Source organism: Hevea brasiliensis, chromosome 3 (assembly GCF_030052815.1).
Source record: "Hevea brasiliensis isolate MT/VB/25A 57/8 chromosome 3, ASM3005281v1, whole genome shotgun sequence".
Classification (NCBI taxonomy): Eukaryota; Viridiplantae; Streptophyta; class Magnoliopsida; order Malpighiales; family Euphorbiaceae; genus Hevea; species Hevea brasiliensis.
The window spans coordinates 37856572-37883025 of record NC_079495.1 but is presented as its reverse complement, the minus strand read 5'-3'; positions in this window follow the sequence as shown (position 1 = coordinate 37883025).

Here is a 26454-nt window from a genome sequence, read left to right as displayed (position 1 = left end):
TATATAATCCGGCGGATGAGAGTTGGGATCGGAGGAAGTCAATTCTGATTTTCTTCCCAACCTCCTTACCCAGAATGAATCTTTTCCCGAATCATGATGCGGTTCACGGACACTCCACATTCAAGCTCATGGTTGAGTCAAGATATCATCGAGACCATGCAGGATAGCTGTCGATCCTCTTGAAAGAAGATGGTAGATCCCGGGACTTTGGCAAAATCGGGGTTCTCCCTAACGATCAGGTTATTCTTCAAGCGATCGGTTAGTATTTGGCGCCACGAGAAGAGGTCCTCCCGAGAAGATTGAGAAGGCTCCTTTCCGTGCTTGGAATAAGCGAGATAAGCGGGGCTGCTCTTCCTATCTAGGAGAGATCGCGACCTCAATGGTCGGCGGACCGAAGGTTGAGGCAGGTCTCTTTGCATCTCCCGAGTTCGTGGCCAGGGTGTTTGAAAACGTTCGACGCTTCATCTCCTTTACTTTCGGAAGATCTCTTTGTCCTTCTTCCGCTTCCTAGAACCCTCACCACCCGCCATACACCTTGCAGAAAAGAGGTTAGTGAGATCGCTAAGGTCACGAGGCGAGATATAGAAAATACCAATGCAGAGTCGAGAGCGGAAGTTCGCGATCTCGGCGGTGATCGATTGCATGGTCAATGGTGCGATTCGGCGATCACCGCATTTGGGCGAGAATATTTTAGAGTGGTGGCACGACTTTTCGGCTCCATCACTATCAAGCTTTCCTCTTGACTCGGGGTAAAGTGCTTGAGCGAGGGCCCTTGGTACCACCGGCTACGAGGAAAGTCCTCAAAGCGGCTCGGATCTTTACTCCTCGGAATGAAGAAGCAGGTTCTTCCAATTCTTAAGGGATGAGGCGGTCGGAAAAGAGTCCATCGAGGCTTCGCTGAAAGAACCGATGTTCGTCATCCTTTGTGAGTTAGTGCATGTAGCTCGGCGAACACCTTAGCCGTGAGTCTGATTCCCTTAGCTCGGCATAGACCTCGGAAAGCAACCAAGATCCGCCACGAGTTGGGGTGGATTTGAACAATGGATATTCGGTGAAATTTTAGGACCTCCTTATAGAAATCGGCTAGAGGAACCTCGGGCCGGCCTTTAAGCGTTCTTCGTACACCATGACCATGTCATCCTCTTCAAAAGAATGATCGACACGAAGATCGCCATGGCACTTGATCGGCTCATATGAATCGGGACAAATGTTGTATTCTTGAACAAGCGATTGCGGTCAGTTCCCGAAGAACCGATGGAAGCTCGTCTATAGGAAGGGTCTCTCTCCTTGAAGGTGGTGCAAGCCTTGATGGTATGACCCGACCAGGCACAGGAGCAGAGACCCTAGGGGGTTCAGGTTGCGTGCTTGGCCCGACCGCCTCTTCTTCATCAGACGATGACCATGAGAACTGAATGGAAGGAGGGCTCACCGCTCTCTGACCTTCGGCACCGCTCATTTTCAAAGAAACAAAGAACTTAAACTAAAAAGAGGATTAAAGCCCTTACCGGAGTCTGATCGGCGTCGGGCGGAGAAAATGAGAGAACTTGAAGTTGTGAGCGAGGATTGAAAATGGAATGAGAGAACAACGGCTAACCCTCCCTATTTATACTAGTCCGAGCATTTAATGCTCGCGAGGTTCTAAGCGGCGCATCGATTGGTGAGACTCGGCAAATGTTTACGACACTTCTCTCAAATATCCGAATGTTCAGAGATCGGTTAATTGGAGATCGGCATAATAAGTTAAATATTTTGAATAAAGGATCAGTTAAGTGTCATTCAGGTAAAGAACCAGATCGGATAAACACATTAGAGATCGGAAAATAATCAATGCAAAAATAAGATGATAACCGACAAAATAAAGTCTTTATTCTCAAAAGATCGGATTACATCATTTGGGCGATCTCTAGGGATCGGATTACAATAAAGGTCTAGCTACATCATGTGGCTGATCTCTAGAGATCTGATTACATTGAAAAATTACATCATTTGGATGATCTCTAGAGACCGGTGAAAAATCCTATCTGAAGAGGCTGATCTAAGGATCAGTTTATAACTGATCCCAAGGATACTCCCAGGTGATCTAAGGATCAGTTTATAACTGATCCCAAGGATATTGCCGACCGGAAGCTTAATCCGCTGTCGGAACACCCAATGTGGGAGAAAACCGCTGTCGGAACACTCAATGTGGAGAAAAGCCGAATGAACTTGAGGAAGCAATCACCGGGGTCGTAAATTTTCGATCGAGAATAGGGAATTCCATCGGAAGAGGATCAAAACCACGATTGTAGCGGAACTTTCCCGAATGCTAGAACCAAGAAACAAGGAGAAAGAGAGAAAAATCGAATGAAGGAAATGCCACTATCAACAGGGGTATATATAGGGGAAAATGAGCATTTAATGCTGAGCGAAAGCAGCGGGCGCCGAGAATCGAGATGTAATTAATGCTTGGACCGAATCGGTGATCAAGGGATAAAAGAGATCGGAGATAGGAGATCGGCATGAGAGATCGGAATAGGAGCTAGGGAGGATCGGAAGACAAAAAGAATAAGACAAATTCCAATAACCGTCGTCGAATCGGAGCCGAGGTAGTTAAAGCGTGGCGACGAGATCTCCACCGCACGCCTAAGAATCGCCCGCAATCTTGGCAGTGCGAGGTATGTCATGGCAGTCCTGTACATCCCAATCTCCACCGTTGATCTCACTTGTAAGGATGAATCCGAACCCTTGGATCAAAAGAGAAGACGACAATACCGGCGTTTTTCCTCTTAGCCCTCGGATCGTTCGGACAAGAGGATTCAAGACCGTCGATTAAAAGAGGAAAAGGACAAATATTAGAAGCGATCTCACCATTCGTTTTGATTCTCTTTAATTCTGAACATCCGATCATGTACTTCAAAATCTTGACCCTCCATCTTCCTCAAAATAAATCCGACCCTTCATGGGAGCACCGATTCCTATAAATACCTGCATGAAAAGCTGTCAGGGACGGAAAAAATATAGGCAAGAGGTTGCTATTATCGTGGAGGAACTCTGAAACTTCATTCGATTTGTTACTCTTTGTTTTGTAGTGATTAAAAGGACTTTTGAAACTAGTTTTCAGGAGTGTTTTCTTGAAAAAGATTTTGAATATTGGAACTCTACATTTCCAGTTTGTTCATTATCTGGTCATACTCTCATCATCTCTGCTTTCCTTTCCTCTGTTCAAGCTCAACTTCCTTTCACCTGGTTCTTACCCGGTTACCTTTTAGCTAAAGCATCTCTCGGTTTCACGATGACATCAACTCTCGGTGATCAATCCGCCATCTTCATCACTATTTACCACTTCACAGTTATTTCAATATATTTGGCTCCTCACAGGTAAGAGTTCACACTACTGTTTACGTTTGTTTCCTGCACTTCCTTTGTTCTTCATACATCTGCAACTTTCTTCAAGGTTATTTTGTACAAGAGAACCCAAGAGAAAATATTGTTATAAGAGTTCATGTTACTGTTTTATTAAGTGTCTACGTTTATTTCCCGCATTTTCCTTGTTCTTCTTACATCTCGACCATTTCGCACAAGCAATCCCAAAGAAAGTCACTCTCAAATCATTTTTTTAGTGATCGGTTCATTTTATTGATCTCCGTCATTTCAAAACCAGTTTTCTAACTCTTTGTAGTATGTAAATGGTTGGGTAAGCGTGAGTAGCTGCAACTTAGAGGTCTCCTTTAAAAAGAGGACTGAATAACACGTCGGGAAGATAGCCAAACTATTAGGCCGGCGTAAACAGAATTCGACAAAGATGTCATGAAATGGAATAAGACCAAAGTAAACGAAAGCAGTGGATCGGTCATTAATAGATATTGGTAAAATGACTACATGAAAAGGTCAGTGAATCAAGTCTAGTGTTCCCCGTTCAGCCACAGGATATCCATAAACCTTATCCCCGGCATTTTTGAAGGTCAGAATTCTTAGTTTTAGGTTCTTAAGACCCGTAGCTGTGGTTAAATTTTTAAAGGTCGGAAAAGTCTTTGTCCGAGTCTCATCAAAATAGAAGGGGTCGGAAGAGTCCTTATCTTATCCTTGCCTAAAAGTTTTAAGTCAACTCTTAAAGGAGATCGGAGGAGGGTTCTTATCCGGTCTCCCTTCAAAATTTTGATAAACATTAAGTAGGGATCGGAAGAGAGTTCTTATCCGGTCTCAACTCAAAACATTAACGAATAACTCTAAAGGAGATCGGAGGAGGGTTCTTATCCGGTCTCCTCTCAAAATTTTAATAAATAACTTAAAAGAGATCGGAGGAGGATTCTTATCCGGTCTCCCTTCAAAATTTTAATAAACATTAAATAGGGATCGGAGGAGAGTTCTTATCCGGTCTCAACCTCAAATTTTAATAAACATCTAAAAGAGATCGGAGGAGAGTTCTTATCCGGTCTCATCCTCAAGACTTCAAATAAATAACTTAAAAGAGACCGGAGGAGGGTTCTTATCCGGTCTCCCCTCAAAATTTTAATGAACAACTTAAAAGAGATTGGAGGAGAGTTCTTATCCGATTCTCACACCCATTCACTGAGGTTGTCTCATTTACTTATGTATCTGGGTGATCCAAATTTAGTGAAAAATCAAATATTCCTTCTACCAAAAGGATTAACATTGCCGCCTAAGCCCTCCTAACTAATTTGTAAAGGACGCAGAATTAAATCTACTTACCCTTATTAAGGGACGAGGTGGGGTGCCTAACACCTTCCCCACCCGTTTACGGACCCCGAACTTAGAATCTCTGTTTTGAAGTGGTTTCATTTTTAATTTAACTTCTCAAATGGTTTTCTTTAGTTTCCCTCAAAACTAAGGTGGCGACTCCTCACTTTTTCCCACTTCGGTGAGTGATCGTCCAGGCGACCGCAAAATCCATTGCGACAATAATTTCATGTTTTTATGGGATTTTCAAAATTTAATACCACTTATTTTTTTTTTAATGGACTTTTTGGTCAAAAGTTAACTTTAAGTATCAAATGACGAAAATGCCCCTCTTCGGTTAAAGTCCCTCTTTTTTCGAAAATACCGATCAAATTTTCGATCGGACGATTCCTTAAATTTTTACACTGTCTATTTTTATTTTTAATTTCACTTTTACTAATTAATTAAATTTTCTTTGACATTTTTAATGTCATCTTTGCCTCGGTAAAATTTTAATTAAATGCCGAAAATTATTTTCTAGGGTTCCTCGCGGGTCTGGGACATGACTCTTTTAACTTAATTTCGTTTCATGTCTTTTACTTTTCCTTAATTTTTCTTGTATTTTCTTATCATGTATTCCATCATTTTATGTGTCTTCACTATCATTTAAATGTAGTTCCCAGTATTTTGACTATCCGAACAGACATTAGCCATCGAGACAGTAGAACGTACGAACAATCTACGGTGAGGGTGTTACAATTCTTCCCCTCTAAATAAAATTTCATCCTCAAAATTTACCCAATGTAAATAATTGAGAAACTGCTATCTTTTTGTTTTTTCGCTTTTTCGTGCTATAATACTTTACTTTCTCTTTAGTTTATCTTACTAGTCTTAGTTTTACAATCTTATCCTTATCTCGATTTACTATTGAAAATACGTAGCTCTGTACAATAGTCTTAAGTCAGTACTATAATTTGCAACTTATAGCACATACATCGAGAACATTGTGTAGTTACCATGGTATATCCCAATAGATCAGATTTTTCCTATACTTATCCTTTTCGAATCTTTGACTTTCTGTGGACCGAGATCCATACCTTAACCTAAAATAACTAGAGAAAATAGATCTGCATTAGTGTCACCTCGACTCTATTTAAAGGCCCATGCATGTAATGCAACTATTTCTTTCTATCTATCTAGGTCTAGGACCGCCAAAACCTCTGCTCTAATACTAATAAATGTAACACTTGAAGGAGCGGAAGCGTGAAAAACACAAGTTTGTACCATTGAATTCAAAAATTTTCACTTAGGGTCACATGTATCATGCAAGATTTATTTTTATTTATTTGATTTCAATGATAAACAACATATTAAAACACTTTTAATATGTTTTTGGATCTGTATTTGCCATTTAAGATTTTAAAATTAATCAAATTAATTTTGGAACCCTAGATTAGATCAAGAATAAATACACTAACCTCTTGATGCATTGCAGTGTATTTGTGCCTTCTGATGCATCTTCAGACATCGATATTGCCCTCTAGCTTGTCCACACCAATAGCACCTATGGCAGCCCTTGAATAGCTTCTAAAGCTTCTTCTATTAATTAGAAAATAAAGTTTTGCATTTTCAGAGATTAAAGATGTAAACAAGACACTAGAAACAATTTCTAGTATTTTTAATTCAAGAGATTGTTTGCTAATCTCTTGGAATAGATGAGAGAAGAAGATGAAGAGAAGGGAGAATCTCTTGGTTGGCGGCACCAAGGATATTAGCTTCTGGTTGTGTTATTTTCTTTTCATATCAACACTTATATAGGTAGGTCAACACATAAAACCCTTGCCACATGTCACTCTCTGATTGGTTCTAGGTTTAATTGACCCAATCACAATGTGCCAAGTGTCAAACCTATATTTAATCTTAATTTTAATCATCTTACATGATTAAAAGACATTTGGCAAGCTTATGTGTAATGCCATGTGTCACCATCTCATGGTGCCACATGTCTGAAGGAACGGAAGCATGAAAAACACAAGTTTATACCATTGAATTCAAAAATTTTCACCTAGGGTCACATGCTTCATGCAAGATTTATTGTTATCTATTTGATTTCAATGATAAACAACATATTAAAACTCTTTTAATATGTTTTTTGATCCGTATTTGCCATTTAAGATTTTAAAATTAATCAAATTAATTTTAGAACCCTAGATTAAATCAAGAATAAACACACTAACCTCTTGATGCACTGCAGTGTATTTGCGCCATTGAGATGCGTCTTCAGGACACTAGATGTTGTCCCTCTAGCTTGTCCACACCAAGAACACCTATGGCAGCCCTTGAACAGCTTCTAAAGCTTTTTCTATTATTTAGAAAATCAAGTTCTGCATTTTAAGAGATTAAAGATGTAAACAGGACACTATAAATGATTTCTAGTATTTTTAATTCAAGAAATTGTTTGCTAATCTCTTGGAATAGATGAGAGATGAAGAGGAAGAGAGAATATGAGTCTCAAGGGTGGCAGCACACAATGGGAGGCAGCAGCTTGTATTTTTATTTTTTCATAACAACACTTATATAGCTAGGTCACCACTTAAACCCTTGCCACATGTTACCCTTTGATTGGTTCTAGGTTTAATTGACCCAATCACATTGTGCCAAGTGTCAAACCTATATTTAATCTTAATTTTAATCATCTTACATGATTAAAAGACATTTGGCAAGCTTATGTGTAATTCCATGTGTCACCATCTCATGGTGCCACATGTCACCCTGTGAAATGACCAAAATGCCCTTGTGTCTTAATTTTGACTTCTTAACCCAAAATAATTATTTCTCTTCTTCTAATCAATTTATATCAAATATAAATTAATTAATTAATCTCTATTAATTAATTTCTTATTAATTAAATTCATATTTAAACACTTTAAATATAAATTTAACTTATACTATACATCTAATAATCTAGATTTGGTTTCAAGCCATGCTAGGGACTTTGTAATCTCTTTAATTAATCAATTAAAATCTTTAATTAATTAATTAAATCATATTTAATTAGATAATAACTTGTGTATGTGTGTGACTTACTAGGCTCATCACTAATTGGCAATAAGATATGATATCAACTCTTAATATCATCAGAACTCTTTCTTGCCGTAAATGATTTCTCTAAATCATTTTATGCACCTCATAGACCATGGTTAACACTTAGCATAGTATGCCATGGCCACCCAATCAGTAATAAGGTTTACTTTAAATGAACCTATAATCATATATTACCATGCACTAGAATCTCTCTGTTACAAAATCTCAACTCAAGCTGGAGTCATGGTTTATGTCAAACTCCATTTGCTATGAATATTATGTTCTCTTTTAATTCCAGTTCTTAATTAAAAAGATTTTCTCATCAAAAACTCTTTTCTGATTAAATCTATCTGTCCTGGCCAGGAACTTGAAACCTTAAGAACAACTAAATGAACATAGGATTTTATCTCTATTTACTTAGAGGAACAGATTCCATCTTGATCAAGACCTACCTCCATATATAACTAGTAGGAGCCAACACATGCCCATATACCCATACACAGTACAAGTATGAAAGCAGTATCAAACTCAAACTACCTATATACAAGATAACTGTGTTATCTCAGGTCTAAAGATTATATGCATTGATATGTTTTATGATAAAGTATTGACAAGAGTAAACTCCATGTGCTTGTCATAAGTGTCACTGGTTCGGCCTACTTATCATTTATAAGTGCCTATCATGTTTGTCATATGGCATGAGACTCACAATTCCATCTTATTTATATCTCATATAAATAACTTGGGAACAAATATGAATACAATCTTTATGGATAAGTCATGTCCTTATTATGAAGTATCCTTGATTGTGAACTTATTTATGATACTTTGTACTAGAAATACTGTCACTCATATTCTTAACAACTTAAGAATAGAATTTCTAATAAAATATCAATGGAACCTTTCTATTACACACAAATATATTATGTAAACGAAAAATTGGAAATGCCTTTTATTAATAAAATTTACAAGATACATACTAAATGATATGCTCTAAGGTATACTACTAATAATCTCCCACTAGCACTAGAGCCATTCATTACAATATCTTAGACCCATCTTCTCAAGATGTCGGTCTAGCTAAGTCTGTGACATAGGCTTTATCACACCTTACTCCTCTATAAGATGTAACATGATCCCGTAGTACACCTAATGAATTACCGTACTTCGCCTACCGATAACCCATTAAATACACTACAAGGGATTTTAAACCTTTTCTTATTTCTTTTTACAATGGTGAGCACTTTTGACAGGTGTTAAAAATTTTCTTTAACTAAAGTGAAACCAAATAACAATTTAAAGTATTAACAATTTCTGTAAAAATTTTGGCACAGTGCCATCTGTATTTTTAATAAAACAGTTCTTTAAAAACCTGTAAAAAGCACTTCCAATATATTTCTCAATCCCAAACTCCAATAAATTTGTTCAACACAATAAATTTCTCAACATTATCAATTCAGTTCAACAATCAATTTTTCAGTGTTTCCAAAAGCTGAGATAAGATAAATATGTCACAATATTTTTACAAGCTAAAATAATTTACAATTTTAGTTTACAACTGCTCAAGACCAAGTACAATATATACATACAGTGCAAATACATTACAACAAAAACTACAAAATATGGTATACTCAATATACCTGGTAAAATCTCAAAATGTAGCACAAGCAGCCTACTCTCATCGCTCATCCATCCGTCTACCCGAGACAAGAATGAAAAGCTATCACGAGTAAAATTTACTCAGTGGTGCACAATAACAATTTAAAATGCGATATATAAAACTTTTATTAACAATTTACAATTCAAATAATTCACAATTTCATGTCACGATTTTCAAAGCTCATATAACACAAATTTGATCAAATAATTGAATAACACAGTGTTGCCAATCAATAACACAACTTAGGTCATGACACAAATTTTCTGAATATGCCGTGTTGTACACCACGACAAGGAATACTCACCCCACTAATCGAAATCAATGAGGGAGGTGGTTAGCTAGCTAATGAATACTCATCCATACTCACCTCAGACTGACAAGTCAAACAGGGAGGAATATAATCATACTCACCCCATAAATAGAGGAGGAACATAACAATATTGTCATGCCAAGTGTGAATCAAAACAATTACAAATCACAATATTCAAATATTTCATACAAATCAAAAATCATAATTTATCTCAAAATTTCCATTTGTAAAGTAGGCAACACAATAATTTCCAAATAAGATTCCCAAAGCCAAAATAAAAAAAAAAAATTATTCATAACTCATTTCTCCAAATAAATTTTTTGGTAAAAGCAGTGAATATAAAAAGTATTGTGCACAGACCTCTGATAAATGTCTCTTGGCCCTGACTCAGTGTTCCTTATGCTTCTCAATATCCTTTTCAATTGAAACACACAATTTAAAGTGTTTCAGTACTCAATGAATTTGTTTATTACAATAAAATCCAATATTTAAATTTTTTTGGTACTATTCCCTTTAATCCATTTCATTAGTCAACCTATAATATTGACCCTTGATGCACTCTAAGTGAGTCAATTCTAATGTTACCAATATGTCACATTTTATAGCCCTTTAGTGTTAGTATATGTTACCAATTTCATTTCCAAGTGTATTGCATTTTATTACAATTTACCGGATTTCGATATACTATTTTGACCTAGTCGGATGACCTAGTTCCCTCAGTTTTCGGGTTCTGGTCCAAACTACAAACTTGTAGGTCTATGTCTTATTACACGCGAGGCCAAATTTCAGGTCATTCTGAGTTGTGTAGACCAAGATATGGTCAAATTACCAATGCTGGACAGAATGCACTAAAATGGTAGGCTTAGGTCATTTTTAGGTCACTTTTGGTTCGGCCAGTTTTGGTATCTGAACTTGTACAACCTATTTGGCTTGGCTTTTGCCATTTCTGGGCTTTAGTATCTTCATAAGAATTGTAGATCTATGTCTAAAATATTCATGGTAAAAATTTCAGGTCATTTGGACCTGTTTTGAGTGAGTTATGGTCATGCTAATGACTACTGTTCATATGGTAAAAAATTCTGGCCTGCACTTACCTATTCCGGATTTGGTCAATCTTTATGTCACTTTGTGGACAAAATTTAGGTAGGCTTCCTTCATGAAAGTTAGCACATTTTGTGCCTAGTTTCACCTCCAATTGGTCTCATACCAATTGGAGTCACACACTTAAGGTTCTAAGCTAAAATGTAGACTGCCCTATTACACATTGTTCATCACTTACCAATTACACATTCTATACTTACCAAGTTTACCTTTCATGCCGATTCTGATTTGGTACCATACCATTAGCACACATTACATCACATTTTGGTCATTTTGGGCAGCTTGTAACCATTCTCAATATACACATTATAACATAGAATTTTCAAAGTCCAATTACAACAATTTAACCACATGAACATACCTCATTTACATGTCTAAATCCAAACAATTATACACATACGCATGCTGCCACCATAAGCACCATAATTCAACAAATCATTCCATGAAACTACCCATTTCTAACCACACTTAAAAGTTGCCGAATTACGCCATTAAACATATCTCCTTCAAATTGCTTTCAAGCTTCCAAAACCAATTTCACCATTACACATACTCTTAATACACATTGTCTAAATCATTTCTATACACATAAACACTTACATCAACATCTTAAACTACCATTAACAAGTAAAAACAAACTAAATATGTTGAGTTCCCATGGCTGCTAAAATGTTGTACCACCATTAAATCATCAAACTTCAAAACTTCTTCCACAAAACAACTCACCACAACATCTACTCAAAGTTTAATGAAACAAGAATAGAAAATACACACTTACCACCTTTGAAGCTTGATCAAAAATTCACTAAACCTCCTTAAAATTGCTACCAAAATCTTCCTTGCAAGGTGAGGATTAACTTTAAAGAAGGGACTTAGTAGAAAGGATGGCTCAAAATGGGTTGCATGGAGCTTCCTCTCACTCGGCCATGGAGGTTTCTCTCAAGGTACATCTACTGGTTGGCTCAAGGTTGAAAAAGAAGGAATCTTTTGCCCAAAGTTGATTAAAAGTCCACTTTGGTGGTGTTAGTGGAGCACTAAGGTAAGTTTAATATTTGTTTAATCAAAGTTTTCACAATTCCCACATTTAACCTCTTTTCTTTTACTATTTAAATTATGGACCACCATTTTAATTTTCATGATATTTTCAAAGTTTAATATCATTTATTTTTAATGGAAATTTAGGTTAAAAGGCAACTTGGGGTGTCAATTGACCACAATGCCCCTATTTGGGTTGCTTTTCGGCTTTTTTGGTAACACCGATTTTTATCGGTTTCTCAATTTTTTGTTTTTTTTTGTACTAATTATTTAATTTTTCTTTAACATTTCTAATACCATTTATTTTTCAATAGATGTTTATTTAAGTCCCAAAAATATTTTCTAGGGTTCCCTGCGGTCCAAGGTTAGTCAACAGCTCACGCCGTAACTTTTCGGTGCAGTTACCCATTGGTACGGTTTTGTCCGTTTAGCTTAGTTCTATTTTCTCTCTTTTATTTTTCCTTTATTTTTTTTTCTTGTATTTTCCTCTATTGCATTTCACTACCTTATATCTCCACACTAATATTTAAATATAATTCCAAGCATCCTAGTCGCCCGCATGCATAATCGCCACCGAATAAGAGAACGCATCACCAACATAGGGTGTTAGGTGCTTAGTGAATGGATTAGCTGGATTTTAAGTTGATGTTATTTTCTGCATGGCTACATTGCCTCGCCCAACCTGTTTCTCCGATAATGTGGTGGCGCTTTCTATGTGTTTGGATTTTTGTGAGACTGGTTCCTTAGCCTATATGATCGCTCCATTGTTGTCACAAAGTAGTGGAACCGCCGACTCAATGGAAGGAACTACTGCAAGTTATGTCACGAACTTCTTTAACCAAACTTCCTTTGCAAGATTCTGTTGTAGCAATATACTCACCTCGATAGTGGAATCTACAATGCATCGCTTGGAACTCTTCCAACTGACTGCACCTCCATTACAAATGAACACATATCCAGAGGTAGACTTTCTATCATCGATATCTAATTGAAAATCAGAATTAGTATAACCATCCAATTGCAAGTCTCCACCTCCATAGATCAAGAATAAATCCTTAGTTCTTCTCAAGTACTTAAAGATATTCTTGATAACTATCTAGTGTTCCAAACCTGGATTGGATTGATACCTGCTAGTCAAACTAATAAAGATATGCGATATCCGGCCTAGTACACAACATTGCATACATTAAACTTCCAATAGCTGAAGCATATGGAATCCTGGCCATCTTATCTCTTTCTTCAGGTGTCTTTGGAGACATCTCTTTAGAAAGATAGATACCATGTCTCACTGGTAACAATCCTCTCTTGGAATCAAACATGTTAAACCTCTTTAACACCTTTTCCAAGTATAGACTTTGGGATGAACCAATTATTCTTTTTGCTCTATCTCTATAGATGCGAATCCCAAGAATATAGGTTGTCTCCCCTAAGTCTTTCATGGAGAATGTATTTGACAACCATACCTTTACAGTTGTCAACATACTTGTGTCATTACCCATAAACTGTATGTCATCCACATATAACACAAGGAAAGTGATAGCACTGTCACTAACCTTCTTATATACACATGGCTCATCCTCATTTTTGATAAAACTAAATGATTTAATGGCTTCATCAAAACGGATGTTCCAACTCCTCGAAGCTTGCTTCAACCCATAAATGGATCACTTTAGCTTGCATACCTTGGAACCATCTTGGGATTCAAAACCCCTAGGTTGTTCCATGAAAATGTTTTCTTCAATGTATCCATTGAGAAAAGCTGTTTTGACATCCATCTGCCAAATCTAATAATCATAGTATGCAGCTATTGCTAATATAATCCTAATTGATTTAAGCATGGCAACAGGCGAGAAAGTCTCCTCATAGTCGATTCCTTGCCTTTGGCGAAACACTTTCGCTACTAGCCTTGCCTTATAGGTCTCTACCTTTCCATCAGAACTAATTTTCTTCTTGAAAACCCATTTGTTCCTTATAGGTACAATACCTTCAGGTGGGTCAACAAGATCCCAAACTTGATTCTTATACATGGAATCAATTTCAAATTTCATAGCATCAATCCATTTTGAAGAGTCTATATCTGATATAGCTTCTTCATAGGTAAGTAGATCATCTCCATGATCTACTTCTTCATGAGTAGACAACTCTTGTTCTTCTTCATGAAGGAAACCATATCTCACTGGTGGATGAGATACCCTGGTTGTTCTATGAGGAACAAACAGAGATGTTTCATCAACTGGTGTAGGTTGACTAGATGGATCTATATCCATCTGATGCATTGGTTTGTCGTAATTCTCCAATTCTAACTCTATTTGCCTTCCTTTGCCTCCTTCTTGAACAAACTGTTGTTCAAGAAATATGGCATCTCTACTTATCACAACCTTTTGTGAAGTAGGCAAATAAAAATAATATCCAAAACTATCTTTTGGATATCCAACAAATCGACCTTTTTCTGATCTGGTTTCCAATTTATCAGTGTTCAACTTTTTGATATAAGCTGGACAACCCCAAATCTTAACATGCTTAAGACTTGGTTTTCTTCCATGCTATATCTCATAAGGTGCAGAAGAAACTGATTTTGATGGAATCCTATTCAGAATATACAAAGCTGATTCTAATGCAAATCCCCAAAAGGAGATTGCCATATCAGTATAGCTCATTATACTATGTACCATATCCAATAGGGTATGATTTCTCCTTTCAGATACACCATTCAACTGTGGCATTCCTAGAGGAGTCAGCTGGGAAACAATGCCATGCTCTCTCAAGTATTCATCAAATTCAGTACTCAAATATTCACCTCCATGATCTGATCGAAAAGCTTTAGCACTCTTTCCTGTTTGATTTTCTACTTCAGCTTTAAAATCTTTGAACTTTTCAAAGGGTTCATGTTTGTATTTCATCAAACACAAATACCTAAACTTTGATTTATCATCAGTAAAGGTAATAAAATAATGAAAACCGCCTCTAGCCATTTCCTTAAATGGACCACATACATCACTATGTATTAGCTTCAAAATATTTTTAGCCCTTAGCCCTTGTCCAACAAAGGGTAATCTAGTCATTTTGCCCTGAAGGCAAGATTCACAAGTTGGAGTAGGCTCAGAGCCCAATGAGAATAGAATCCCCATTTTCTCCGATTTTGCAATCCTATTTTCTGCAACATGACATAACCTTAAGTGCCAAATATATTTTAAAATTGAGTTGGTTTTCACCATGGCATTGCATTCATTTAGATCACTTGCATTCAATTTGTGTTTGTCATTATTATCTAAATAATAAAGACCATCATTCATATAACCAGAACCAATATATTTATTTCCAAAATAAATATTGTAAACATCATCTGTGAACTGAAATTCATAGCCATTTCTATTCAAACTAGATATATAAATGATGTTCTTAAGAGCATCAGGTACATATAAAATATTATCCAAACACAAAACATGTCCAGACATGTAAAAAGACTTAGATCCTATGGCTAATGCTTCAACTGTTGAGCCATTGCCAATCCGGAGTCTAACATCTCGAGAATGCAAGCTGCTACTATTTGCTAGTTCCTGCATATCATTAGAAAAGTGAAAACTAATACCAGTATCTAAAACCCAAGCTATAGATGAACTATGAGTATCATCAGAATCTAAATAACAAGATGTGGACATACCTTTCGAAGGTGTATCCTTCTTGTCCTTCAGAGAAGCAAGATACTCTGGGCAGTTCCTTTTTCAGTGCCCATCCTTTTGACAATGGAAACACTTTCCTTTGCCTCCATCAGCTTTAGTCTTCCCTTTCTGTTTAGCTATTTTCTTAGAAGGACCAGGAATCTAAGGTTTCTTTTTCTTATTGCCCTTCTTCTTGTTGGACTTTCTAGCAGAAGAAGATGCAATCAAAGCTACCTCTTTTCCTTTATTACCCGGCATATTCTTTTGGGCAATAACCAGCATGTTGAGTAAACCAGTTAAGGTGCATTCCTATTTAGTCATATGGAAATTTGTCATAAAATTCCCAAAAGACTTAGGAAGGGACTGAAGGATCAAATCCATCTGTAGTTGGAAATCTATGTTGAAGTCAAGATGTTCCAGCTGCTCAATCAGCCGAATCATCTTGTGGACATGATCCCCAACATTCTGCCCTCGACATCCTCATGCGGAATAGTTGCCTAGATTTCTCATACCTAGCATTCCTGCTGTGCTCACCATACAACTCTTGTAGGTGAATGAGGATCTCACTTACACTCTGCATGTTCTCATGCTGCTTCTGTAACTCTTTACTCATGGGAGCAAGCATGTAACACTTAGCTCTCATATCATGCTCCTTCCACTTGTCCAAAGTTTCATGTTCCTCTTGAGTGGCCTCTGGAGGTAAGGGACTAGGAACATTTGAATTTAGAATATATCCTATATGTTCAAGGTTCAAGACAAGTTTCAAATTTCTTAGCCAATCAGACAGATTAGGTCCTGTCAACCTATTGCGATCAAGTATGCTTATAAGGATATTGGATGGTGGTGGTTGTTCTGTGCTCATTTTTTTTTTATAAAAAAATTAACTGCAAAAAATAACCAGATTAATTAGTAAATGTATTAAGTAATTAACCAAAATGATTATGGTTTTTTAATCAAATTGGTCCTCCCACTAACTTAGCGAATCCCACACTTCCAAAGTAGAAAACGAAAATCCTAGTTGGATGGATTTCTAGTGGGTGATTGAATTCTTATAATTCCATTGATCATCCTCAGGTACATCCATTATTGGAATTACAATAAACTATAAGTGAGCAACTCCTTGCCAATCACATCTCATGTGAGGTTTAATCCTTTACCTAGCCCCTGATGCTCAAAGTCTCAGGTACATCCATTATTGACTTATCTTGCATTAGTTAAGTTGATCCCATTGAGCCAGTAATTATGCAAATAATTTTAATGTCCTCAGGTACATCCAATATTGGCCACCAAACCATTTACATATTTACAACATCTCATGCTTAACAATTATTCTCAAGAAAATCTCTTAAATTAATTGCATCTCATGCAAGTATTTAAAATTTCTTAAAATAATTACCTCAATGGAGGGCCCATGTTATAATTACTTTAATTATAGCATTTCCAAATTAATCATTTGTTTGGAAGATTTTATGGTCATCCTAATTACTATTAAGGTCTCACTTTGCACATTATCCATTTAACATGCATATATCATATACTGCATATATTCACATACATCTCATGTATTCATGGACAATAAATAAATATGGTATGATCATGGACTTTCTAAGGGATTCAATTCTGATCCACCAAGAATTAAAATCAGGGCATTCCTAGGTGCATTTCATTCATTCATTTTACAAGAGTTGCTGAAGGAGTACATAATCAACACTTGATCTTGAATTCCTCCCACTGGTCCCACCAATGCTCTTGACCTTCTTGAACTTCTTGTAATCCAATATTACATAGTAATCCTTGGCATACCAATGCGAATTTGCAAGAACTTAAATAAATGAAATTACAACCCAAAAATTATTACAAACTTAATAATACATGCCCAAAATAAATTAAAATAAATAAATTAATTTACAATCCTAAAGAAACATAAAAGAAATAAATCCAATCACATTGGTCTTTTACAGTCCATGATCATCCATCATGCATATCACTATTTAACAATTAAATAAAACATACATAATTAAATTAAATTGAATATCTCATATTCAACTTAAAAATCCAGATTTGAATATGATTCAAACAACTTTAAAAATTCAGATTTGAATATGATTCAAACAACTTTAAAAATTCAGATTTGAATCACATTCAAATAACTTTTAAAACTCAGATTTGAATCACATTCAAACAATTTTTAAAATTCTGATTTGAATCAAAATTTAATTATGTGATTAAAACTAATAATTAAATACTTTAATTAGTCATAGGATAGGCTTAGATCATACAACAATTATAGAATTAAAAAGGCAAACCTTGCACCACCCATTAAGCCAAACCATGCGCACCATATTAGAGTCCATCAAGCATGCTGCCACACATCCATTGCAACTAGCAATGGATTAATCATCTCATAATCAAATCACACAATTAAATCATATAATCAACAATCTAAATGGCAAATATAGTGGCTCTGATACCAATTGAAGGAGCAAAAGCGTGAAAAACACAAGTTTATACCATTGAATTCAAAAATTTTCCCTTAGGGTCACATGCATCATGCAATATTTATTTTTATCTATTTGATTTCAATGATAAACAACATATTAAAACACTTTTAATATGTTTTTGGATCTGTATTTGCCATTTAAGATTTTAAAATTAATCAGATTAATTTCAAAACCCTATATTAGATCAAGAACAAATACACTAACCTCTTGATGCACTGCAGTATATTTGTGTCTTTCGGATGCATCTTCAGGACACCAGATATTGCCCCTCTAGCTTGTCCACTCCAAGAACACCTATGGCAGCACTTGAACAGCTTCTAAAGCTTTTTCTATTAATTAGAAAATCAAGTTTTGCCTTTTAAGAGATTAAAGATGTAAATAGAACACTAGAAATAATTTCTAGTATTTTTAATTCAAGAGATTGTTTGCTAATCTCTTGGAATAGATGGGAGAAGAAGATGAAGAGAAGGGAGAGTCTCTTGGATGGCAGCACCAAGGATATTAGTTGCTGGTTGTGTTATTTTCTTTTCATAACAACACTTATATAGGTAGGTCAACACAGAAAACTCTTGCCACATGTCACCCTCTGATTGGTTCTAGGTTTAATTGACACAATCACATTGTGCCAAGTGTCAAACCTATATTTAATCTTAATTTTAATCATCTTACATGATTAAAAGACATTTGGCAAGCTTACGTGTAATGCCATGTGTCACCATCTCATGGTGCCACATGTTACCCTGTGAAATGACCAAAATGCCCCTGTGTCTTAATTTTGAGTTCTCAACCCAAAATAATTATTTCTCTTCTTCTAATCAACTTATATCAAATATAAATTAATTAATTAATCTCTATTAAATAATTTCTCATTAATTAAATTCATATTTAAACACTTTAAATCTAAATTTAACTTATACTATACATCCAATAACCTAGATTCGGTTTCATGTCATGCTAGGGACTTTGCAATCTAATTGCAAACTAAACCTATTTAATTAATCAATTAAACTCTTTAATTAATTAATTAAATCATATTTAATTAGGTGATTACTTGTGTATGTGTGTGACTTGCTAGGCTTATCACTAATTGGCAATGAAACATGATATCAACTCTTAATATCATTAGAACTCTTTCTTACCATAAATGATTTCTCTAAATCATTTTGTGCACCTCATAGACCATGGTTAGCACCTAGCATAGCATGCCATGGCCACCCAGTCAGTAATAAGGTTTACCTTAAATGAACCTATAATCATATGTTACCATGCACTAGAATCTCTCTGTTATAAAATCCCAACTCAAGCTGGAGTTATGGTTTATGTCAAACCCTATTTGCTATGAATATTATGTTCTCTTTTAATTCCAATTCCTGATTAAAAGATTTTCTCATCAGAAACTCTTTCTGAATAAATCTATCTGTCCTGGCCAGGAACTTGAAACATCAAAAACAATTAAATGAACATAGGATTTTATCTCTATTTACTTAGAGGAACAGATTCCATCTTGATCAACACCTACCTCCATATATAACTAGTAGGAGCCAACACATGCCCATATACCCATACACAGTTCAAGTATGAAAGCAATATCAAACTCAAACCACATATATACAAGATAACTGTGCTATCTCAGGTCTAAAAATTATATGCACTGATATGATTTATGACAATGCCTTGACAAGAGTAAACTCCATGTGCTTATCATAAGTGTCACTGGTTCGGCCTACTTATCATGTATAAGTGCCTATCATGTTTGTTATATGGCATAAAACTCACCATTCCATCTTCTATATATCTCATATAAATAACTTGGGAACAAACATGAATACAATCTTTTTGGATAAGTCATATCCTTATTATGAAGTATCCTCGATTGTGAACCTATTTATGATACTTTGTACTATAAATACTGTCACTCATATTCTTAACAACTTAAGAATAGAATTTCTAACAGAATATCAATGGACCTTTTCTATTACACATAAATATATTATGTAAACAGAAAAGTGGAAATGCCTTTTATTAATAAAAACATGTACAGGATACATACTAAATGATATGCTCTAGGGCATACTACTAACAACACCCCCTCACCCGTCTATAGTGTAGCTGAGCAAGGTGTGCCACATTCGGTACTAGAGCACCCTATATTATCGTGTTGTGTCCATTGTTAATTTTTAAACTTTGTAGAAAACATGTGGTGAAATTTATATATATATACTTGTTTTAAAGTCACAATCTATTTCTGTGGATACCCGGGTAGAACCTCATCTATTTAATTAACATCTGGCGGGTTTCACTAGTTACTTGTTAAAAACAATTTCATATCTCTACATGTCATATCATGTTATTTCTGCTCATAAAATTTCAAGTTCATTCATTCACTCATACAGAAATTTATATACAAAAATTCATAACTTTATTTACAATCTAAAATATATAATTACAATTTTTATTTACATCACAAACTAGTAATTATACCATGTTTATACACAATGAATCAAAATACTAGTCTATGTATGGGCCCTACCAAAATACAAAAGACTGATGAGGTGAACTTTTGGACTGTATGCAGATCTGGTCAATTGCGGTCAGAATACTATTGTGGCAGCTGCTGCTATGGCGGCTACTGTGTTTGGTCTCCATGTGACACCCCTTACCCGTCTACAGTGTAGCGGAGTAGATATGTCACACAGAGTGTCGGAGCACCAATTCATATTTCCATTACAATTTACCCTTTTTAATTCATTTATTTATAATTTTTTATTAATATGAATTTTTCGCAAATTTTATAGAAAATCCGGTAGAGTGCCGACTGTAAATTGGAAAAACAGTTCTTTTGAATCTATTAAAAATACTTCCAATATAATCATATTATCAATCTCAGTCAACCGCCAACATCTTTTCAACAATTTCTCAAATGACTTCAATATCTCAAATTTCAATTCATTTCATATCATACTCAATTCAATAAGAAATACTCAAATTTATTGCTGAACATGGTTCATAAATAATTACATCAAAAGTATAATTACATGAGTTTATAATATATATTACAAAAGTTTACAAAATACAAAAGACCAAAAGTAGCCTAATGTCCTACCAATGCACTGCAAATGTGAGGTGACTCTGGACTCTGTGTGCAGATCTTAAAGTTCACCCAGTATGAGCTCTGCTGGACTCCCCAGCTATGTCTCCAGTACCTGCGCGTGGCAAAAGTGACGCACTAAGCAATTCTGCTTAGTGGTGACAATATAAAATAAAATAACTAAAATAAAGTAAATATGCAGAATGTATGTTTACATCTTTGGTAGACTTAATATCTGCCATTTATTGCAGTATTATTCGATTAAAATTTGGTAAGATTCATTATCATTGCCCGAGTAACCCATACTAGTCGACTGGACTGGATAAATGGGTAAACTGGCACTGGGTACTAAGTACCTCGGACCATCACACCATCGATCACATTGTGTCTCCCGGTGTGCAACAGAATAGCAAATAAGCTATAATAATTATCAGGGATAAAACACAAGTATAATAACTTAATTAACATAGCCAAATGCTATTTTATCACAGAATGGCACGTACAGAATGGCATGAAGCCATATGAAGTACTGCTAACAGAACCATATTGGCATGCCAACCTATCCAAACCAATCTTGCTAGGTGTACTAGGGCATGTTACATTCTTAAATTGTACAATTCTTGAAATTTAAGTTTAGGTGTTACTATTCATTTTCTTAGTCAACAAAAATGTTGACTTTTGCATAGAAAATAGGTACATTAGTTTTAATACTCCCAACATATCACATTTTGCATTTTAAAATTGTTGGTATTGGTTGCCAATACCATTTCTAAGCTTAATGTTAGTTGTTCAAAATTTTCAGATTTCAAGCCTTATATTTACTATTCCATTAGTCATTTTTGCAGTGGGAATTTGGCAAGGTTGTCAATGAAAGTTGTTCCTTATTATGTCTAGTTATATTTCCATTTTTGAATCACTCCATTTGGAGTTTTGTAGCTCAAGTTATGGCCTAAACACCATAACTGGCCGGATTGCTAACTTTCCAGATTTTCTGGACTGATCAAATCTATAGTATTTTTGTACAGTGGTTGTAGGTCACCTTTGGAACATGTTATGGTCACAATTTGGGTTAGGTTTCTTCATAAAAGTTGTAGGTATATGTGTCAGCTATTTTTTGGTTAAATTTCAGGTCAATTGGACTTTTCTACACTGAGTTATGACCAAATGAATAAACACTGTTCATTTGCTCATTTTGCCCAGGCAGAATGCAAGTCACCCGGATTTGGGCAATCTTTAGGTCAACTTAGCTTGATTTTCTGGGCATGATTTCTTCACCAAAGTTGTGCCATTATGTGTCTAGTTTCATGTCAATTGGCCTTACACCAATTGAACCTCTACAACTCTAGTTATTGCTGCCCAAACCTACTGGACTCATGGTCAGTCCTGCAGGTCAGCCAAGGCAGCAACACTAACTTTAATTCCTACTGCACAAACCACTTCATTTCTCATTCACACATAACCAAATGGTCACTAATTGACCATTAAAACTTACTTTCACCATTACATAATCAAAGTCTCAATTTCATACCCAAACCCTAACCCATTCCATCTCAAATCATGCATTCACTTACCTTTCACCATCCTAAACAATAGGTTAGTGTTAAGGGCAGCTAGGGTACCATTTTAATTCAAGAAAATCTTCAAAACCCTACCAAGCCCAAGGCTGCTGGAATTTTAAGAAAAGCTTACACATGGTATATTTTTAATTTTCATGTAAATTTACATTCCACTCCACTCCTTTAACATGAATCAAAAGAGAATGAGTGAGTTTAGTCACTAACCTTTAATGAAGTAAATTCCAAGCTTATCAAAGCTCCTCCTTTCTATTTCCTTTTGCTGTCTTTTGCTTGCCCAAGATGTATGAATAATTTTTTGTGAAGACAAAGTTGAGTTTCAAGGTAATTTAGTGGGTGATTTCAAGCTTTCCTAAGCTTCCATGGAGTTTCTCTTCTCTTTCTCTTTCTCTAACATTTCCGCTGGTTTGGAAAGAAATGGCTGCTGGAATTTTTCTCCTTTTTTTTATCTTATTTTGTGTCCCTTTTATCTCTTAAGTCATTTTGTTAAGTGGTGATTGAGTGGAAATTCTTAATTACATAAGCATGACATCATAATTCCCAATTTAACTTCTTTTTCTTTCTTTTCTTTTCTACCAAATTTCAATTCAATTTTTAGCAATATTTATTTACATTTTGTGTGATAATAATTATTTACTTAACTGGACAAGTCGGCCAAAAATCACCTCTAAAGGCGAAATGACCAAAATGCCCTCCGTTTGGCTTAACAGGCGAAATGGTTCCTCACTTTAGTTTAAATATTTTTTCGGATGTTCTAACTGTCCGGACCGACGCCGGTCACTGGAACAGTAGAATTTACGGAGTTGCTACAGGGGGGTGTTACACTCCAGTACCTACGCGATGGAAAATCCAACGCGCTAAGCAAATTGCTTAGTGGTGCATAATTTTAAAGCAAAATAACTAAATAATTATAAATAATAATTCTACGTATAATTTTGCAATTCTAGGTCAATTGTATGTTTTATTGCACTTCGGAAATAAATTAATTATTAGAATCTTATCTGTGTATTTATTTCTTTCTCTGTCTTTGGTGGCAAATAAGGGTACCTAACAGAGTACTTGCAGGCATTACGTATTGCTGTCCCTATAAGCCCTTGGGCGGAGAGCCACGCTTCGCCACAGTTCACGCTTGTGAGTTCCCGAGAATTGTAGGTGTTACGTATCGCCGTCCCTACTTTGCTCTGATACCGATATTCACTATCTTTCAAAATCATATCAATGCATTCTCAGTCCTTTAAAATCATATTAATATCTTATCTGTATATGTATTTCTTATTCTATCTTTTTAAACTCATATCAGTCATTTCAGTGTCTCTAAAGTCATATAAGTGTCTGTAAAGTCATATCAGTGTCTTTAAAGTCATATTAGTGTATTTTGTGCCCAAGTAACCTATAACAGACTATAATACTGGATACACGGGAGTATACGGGTTAGACAGCCATATGTCTACCTTGTATACATCTGTCATGTTAGGAATATTTTATTGATTAATGATTATCCATGTAGGCTTATTCATGTAGGCTTATTCATATAGGCTTATTCATATAGGCAGTACTGATATCTGTATTCCCTAATTGGTATACCAATCGATCTAACTATATATATATATAAGCCTAGGTTTTCTGTGGGCAATTAAGCATTAATAATTATTTAACTAAATTTTCATGTTCATGTATTGGGGGAAAGTGGGTCACACATTTCTGTTTCATGTAATTTAGCATATAGTGATAATAGAATTTTCATGCCAATGTATAGTGGGAAAGTGAATCCCACATACCCATTTCATGTAATTTATCATGTAGTGACTTATTAGGGTTAAGTCAATAATTAATTTGAAGAACCTTTCTTTAGGTTCAATTTCAATATCTTATTTTTGTATATCAAATTGAGCAATTGATGACTCCGATTTGGCTACACTTCCTTAATGGAAGTTGTTCCTCTATGTCTTGTCTTTATTTTCCTTTTTGAATTATGTCATTTGGATTTGTATAACTCAAGTTATGGTCAAATAACCATAACTAGGTCAATTCTGAATTTTTAGTTCCTTTACTAGGCAGTTTTTATATTATACTTTGCCAATTGTATTTGAGTAGGTTGCTGCCATATTTAGGTCTACTATTCTTCATAGGATATGTTGCCCTATGTATTATGGTCACTCAAAATTTTTGGTTGTAATTTTTCAAGTCTTGTAGAGTTACTTATAGTCAAGTAATTGGACTGGACTCAAATGTCTTGTAGTAACGGGATTTCAATTAGGTCAGTAGCTCTGACCCCATATTTAAGCTTCTTACATTCCATAAGGTGAGGAAAATGTCTAAAACAAAATTGAAGGTCTATTTCTTATCTTTCTAGAATGGTATGGCTCATTTTATTTGAAGACTTCTAGTAGGAGATATACTTAAAAAACCACTCTGGAGTTAATGGTCATTTATACCATTTTCAGAATTGGTATGCCAACTTAATCAAATTATTGAACTAGTTCCTTAAGATTTTGGGTTTTGGTCAAAATACCATTATTGTAGGCCTATGTCTTATTGAAAATTTTGCACTGGTTTCAGGGCATTTTGAATTCTATGGACCAAGTTATCGCTTCTTTGCCAAAACTGGTCAAGTGGTCTTTATTTGGCAATTCTGGGCAGTTTCAATTCTGGACAAATTTAGTGTCCCTATTTAGGCAAGCAAATTGACTTGGTTAACGGCATTTCTGGGCTTTGGTGTCTTCACAAGAGTTGTAGCCCTATGTCTAAGCGTTCTAATGGTATAACTTTCAGGTCATTTGTACCTGTCTATAGTGAGATATGCCCTAATGATTGGACACTGTTCATTTGGTAAATTTCTAGGTTCATCATTTGGTCATCCAGATTTGGGACAGAATTTAGGTAAGGTTTTGGACAGAATTTGGGCATGGTTTGTTCATGAGAAATGGTGCATTTTAGGTCTAGTTTTGCCTCTAATTGGTCTCATACCAATTGGGGTCACACAATTTCACTTATGACCTAAAACATACACTGCCATCAACAAGTACTCAACCTGCAAAGAAATTTCACTACCAATATTCATTACTCCATCTCCCAAACTCCAAATATGCATTCATGGCACTTCTAATAACACCCATTCATCTTAATTCAATCAATTTCTAGCAGTATACACAAGTCTATAATAATCAATTCAAAACCCTAAATTCAATTTTCAAGGTCTATCACAATACATACATGAAATCAATTTCTATCCTAATTAATTTCATCCCTCAACCTATAACTCATTCATCAACATCAAAATTCACCTTATTTATACTTGCAATTTATCAATTTCTCATGCTTTCAAGGCTGCTAAAATGAACATTTACACAAATCCCCAATAATTATTTCAAAACCCTAATTGAAATCACCAACCTCAAACACACTCACACAATTTAATCCCAATACATGAAATTATATTAATCAATATCACAAATTAGTAATTACATGTAAGAATTAGATAGACCCCCTCACATAACAAGGCTGTCAAAATTAGGGGTCCAACAATCCCTCATCATTTCCTTCAATTTCCTCATCACACTAACTCAAAACAACCCCAAATCAAGAATTTAGGAAGAAAGAATTGAAATTATGCACATACCTTTATATCCAGAATTTTTTTAACCTTGTAAACTTCACCAAACTTTATTTTTCTTGCTGCCAATACTCTACCCAAGGTGTGAGGACCAACTTTTGTGAAGTGAGTTTGTGATTTCATGGAGAAAAATGAAGGTTTAAGGAGCTTGCATGTGATCATTCATGGAGTAT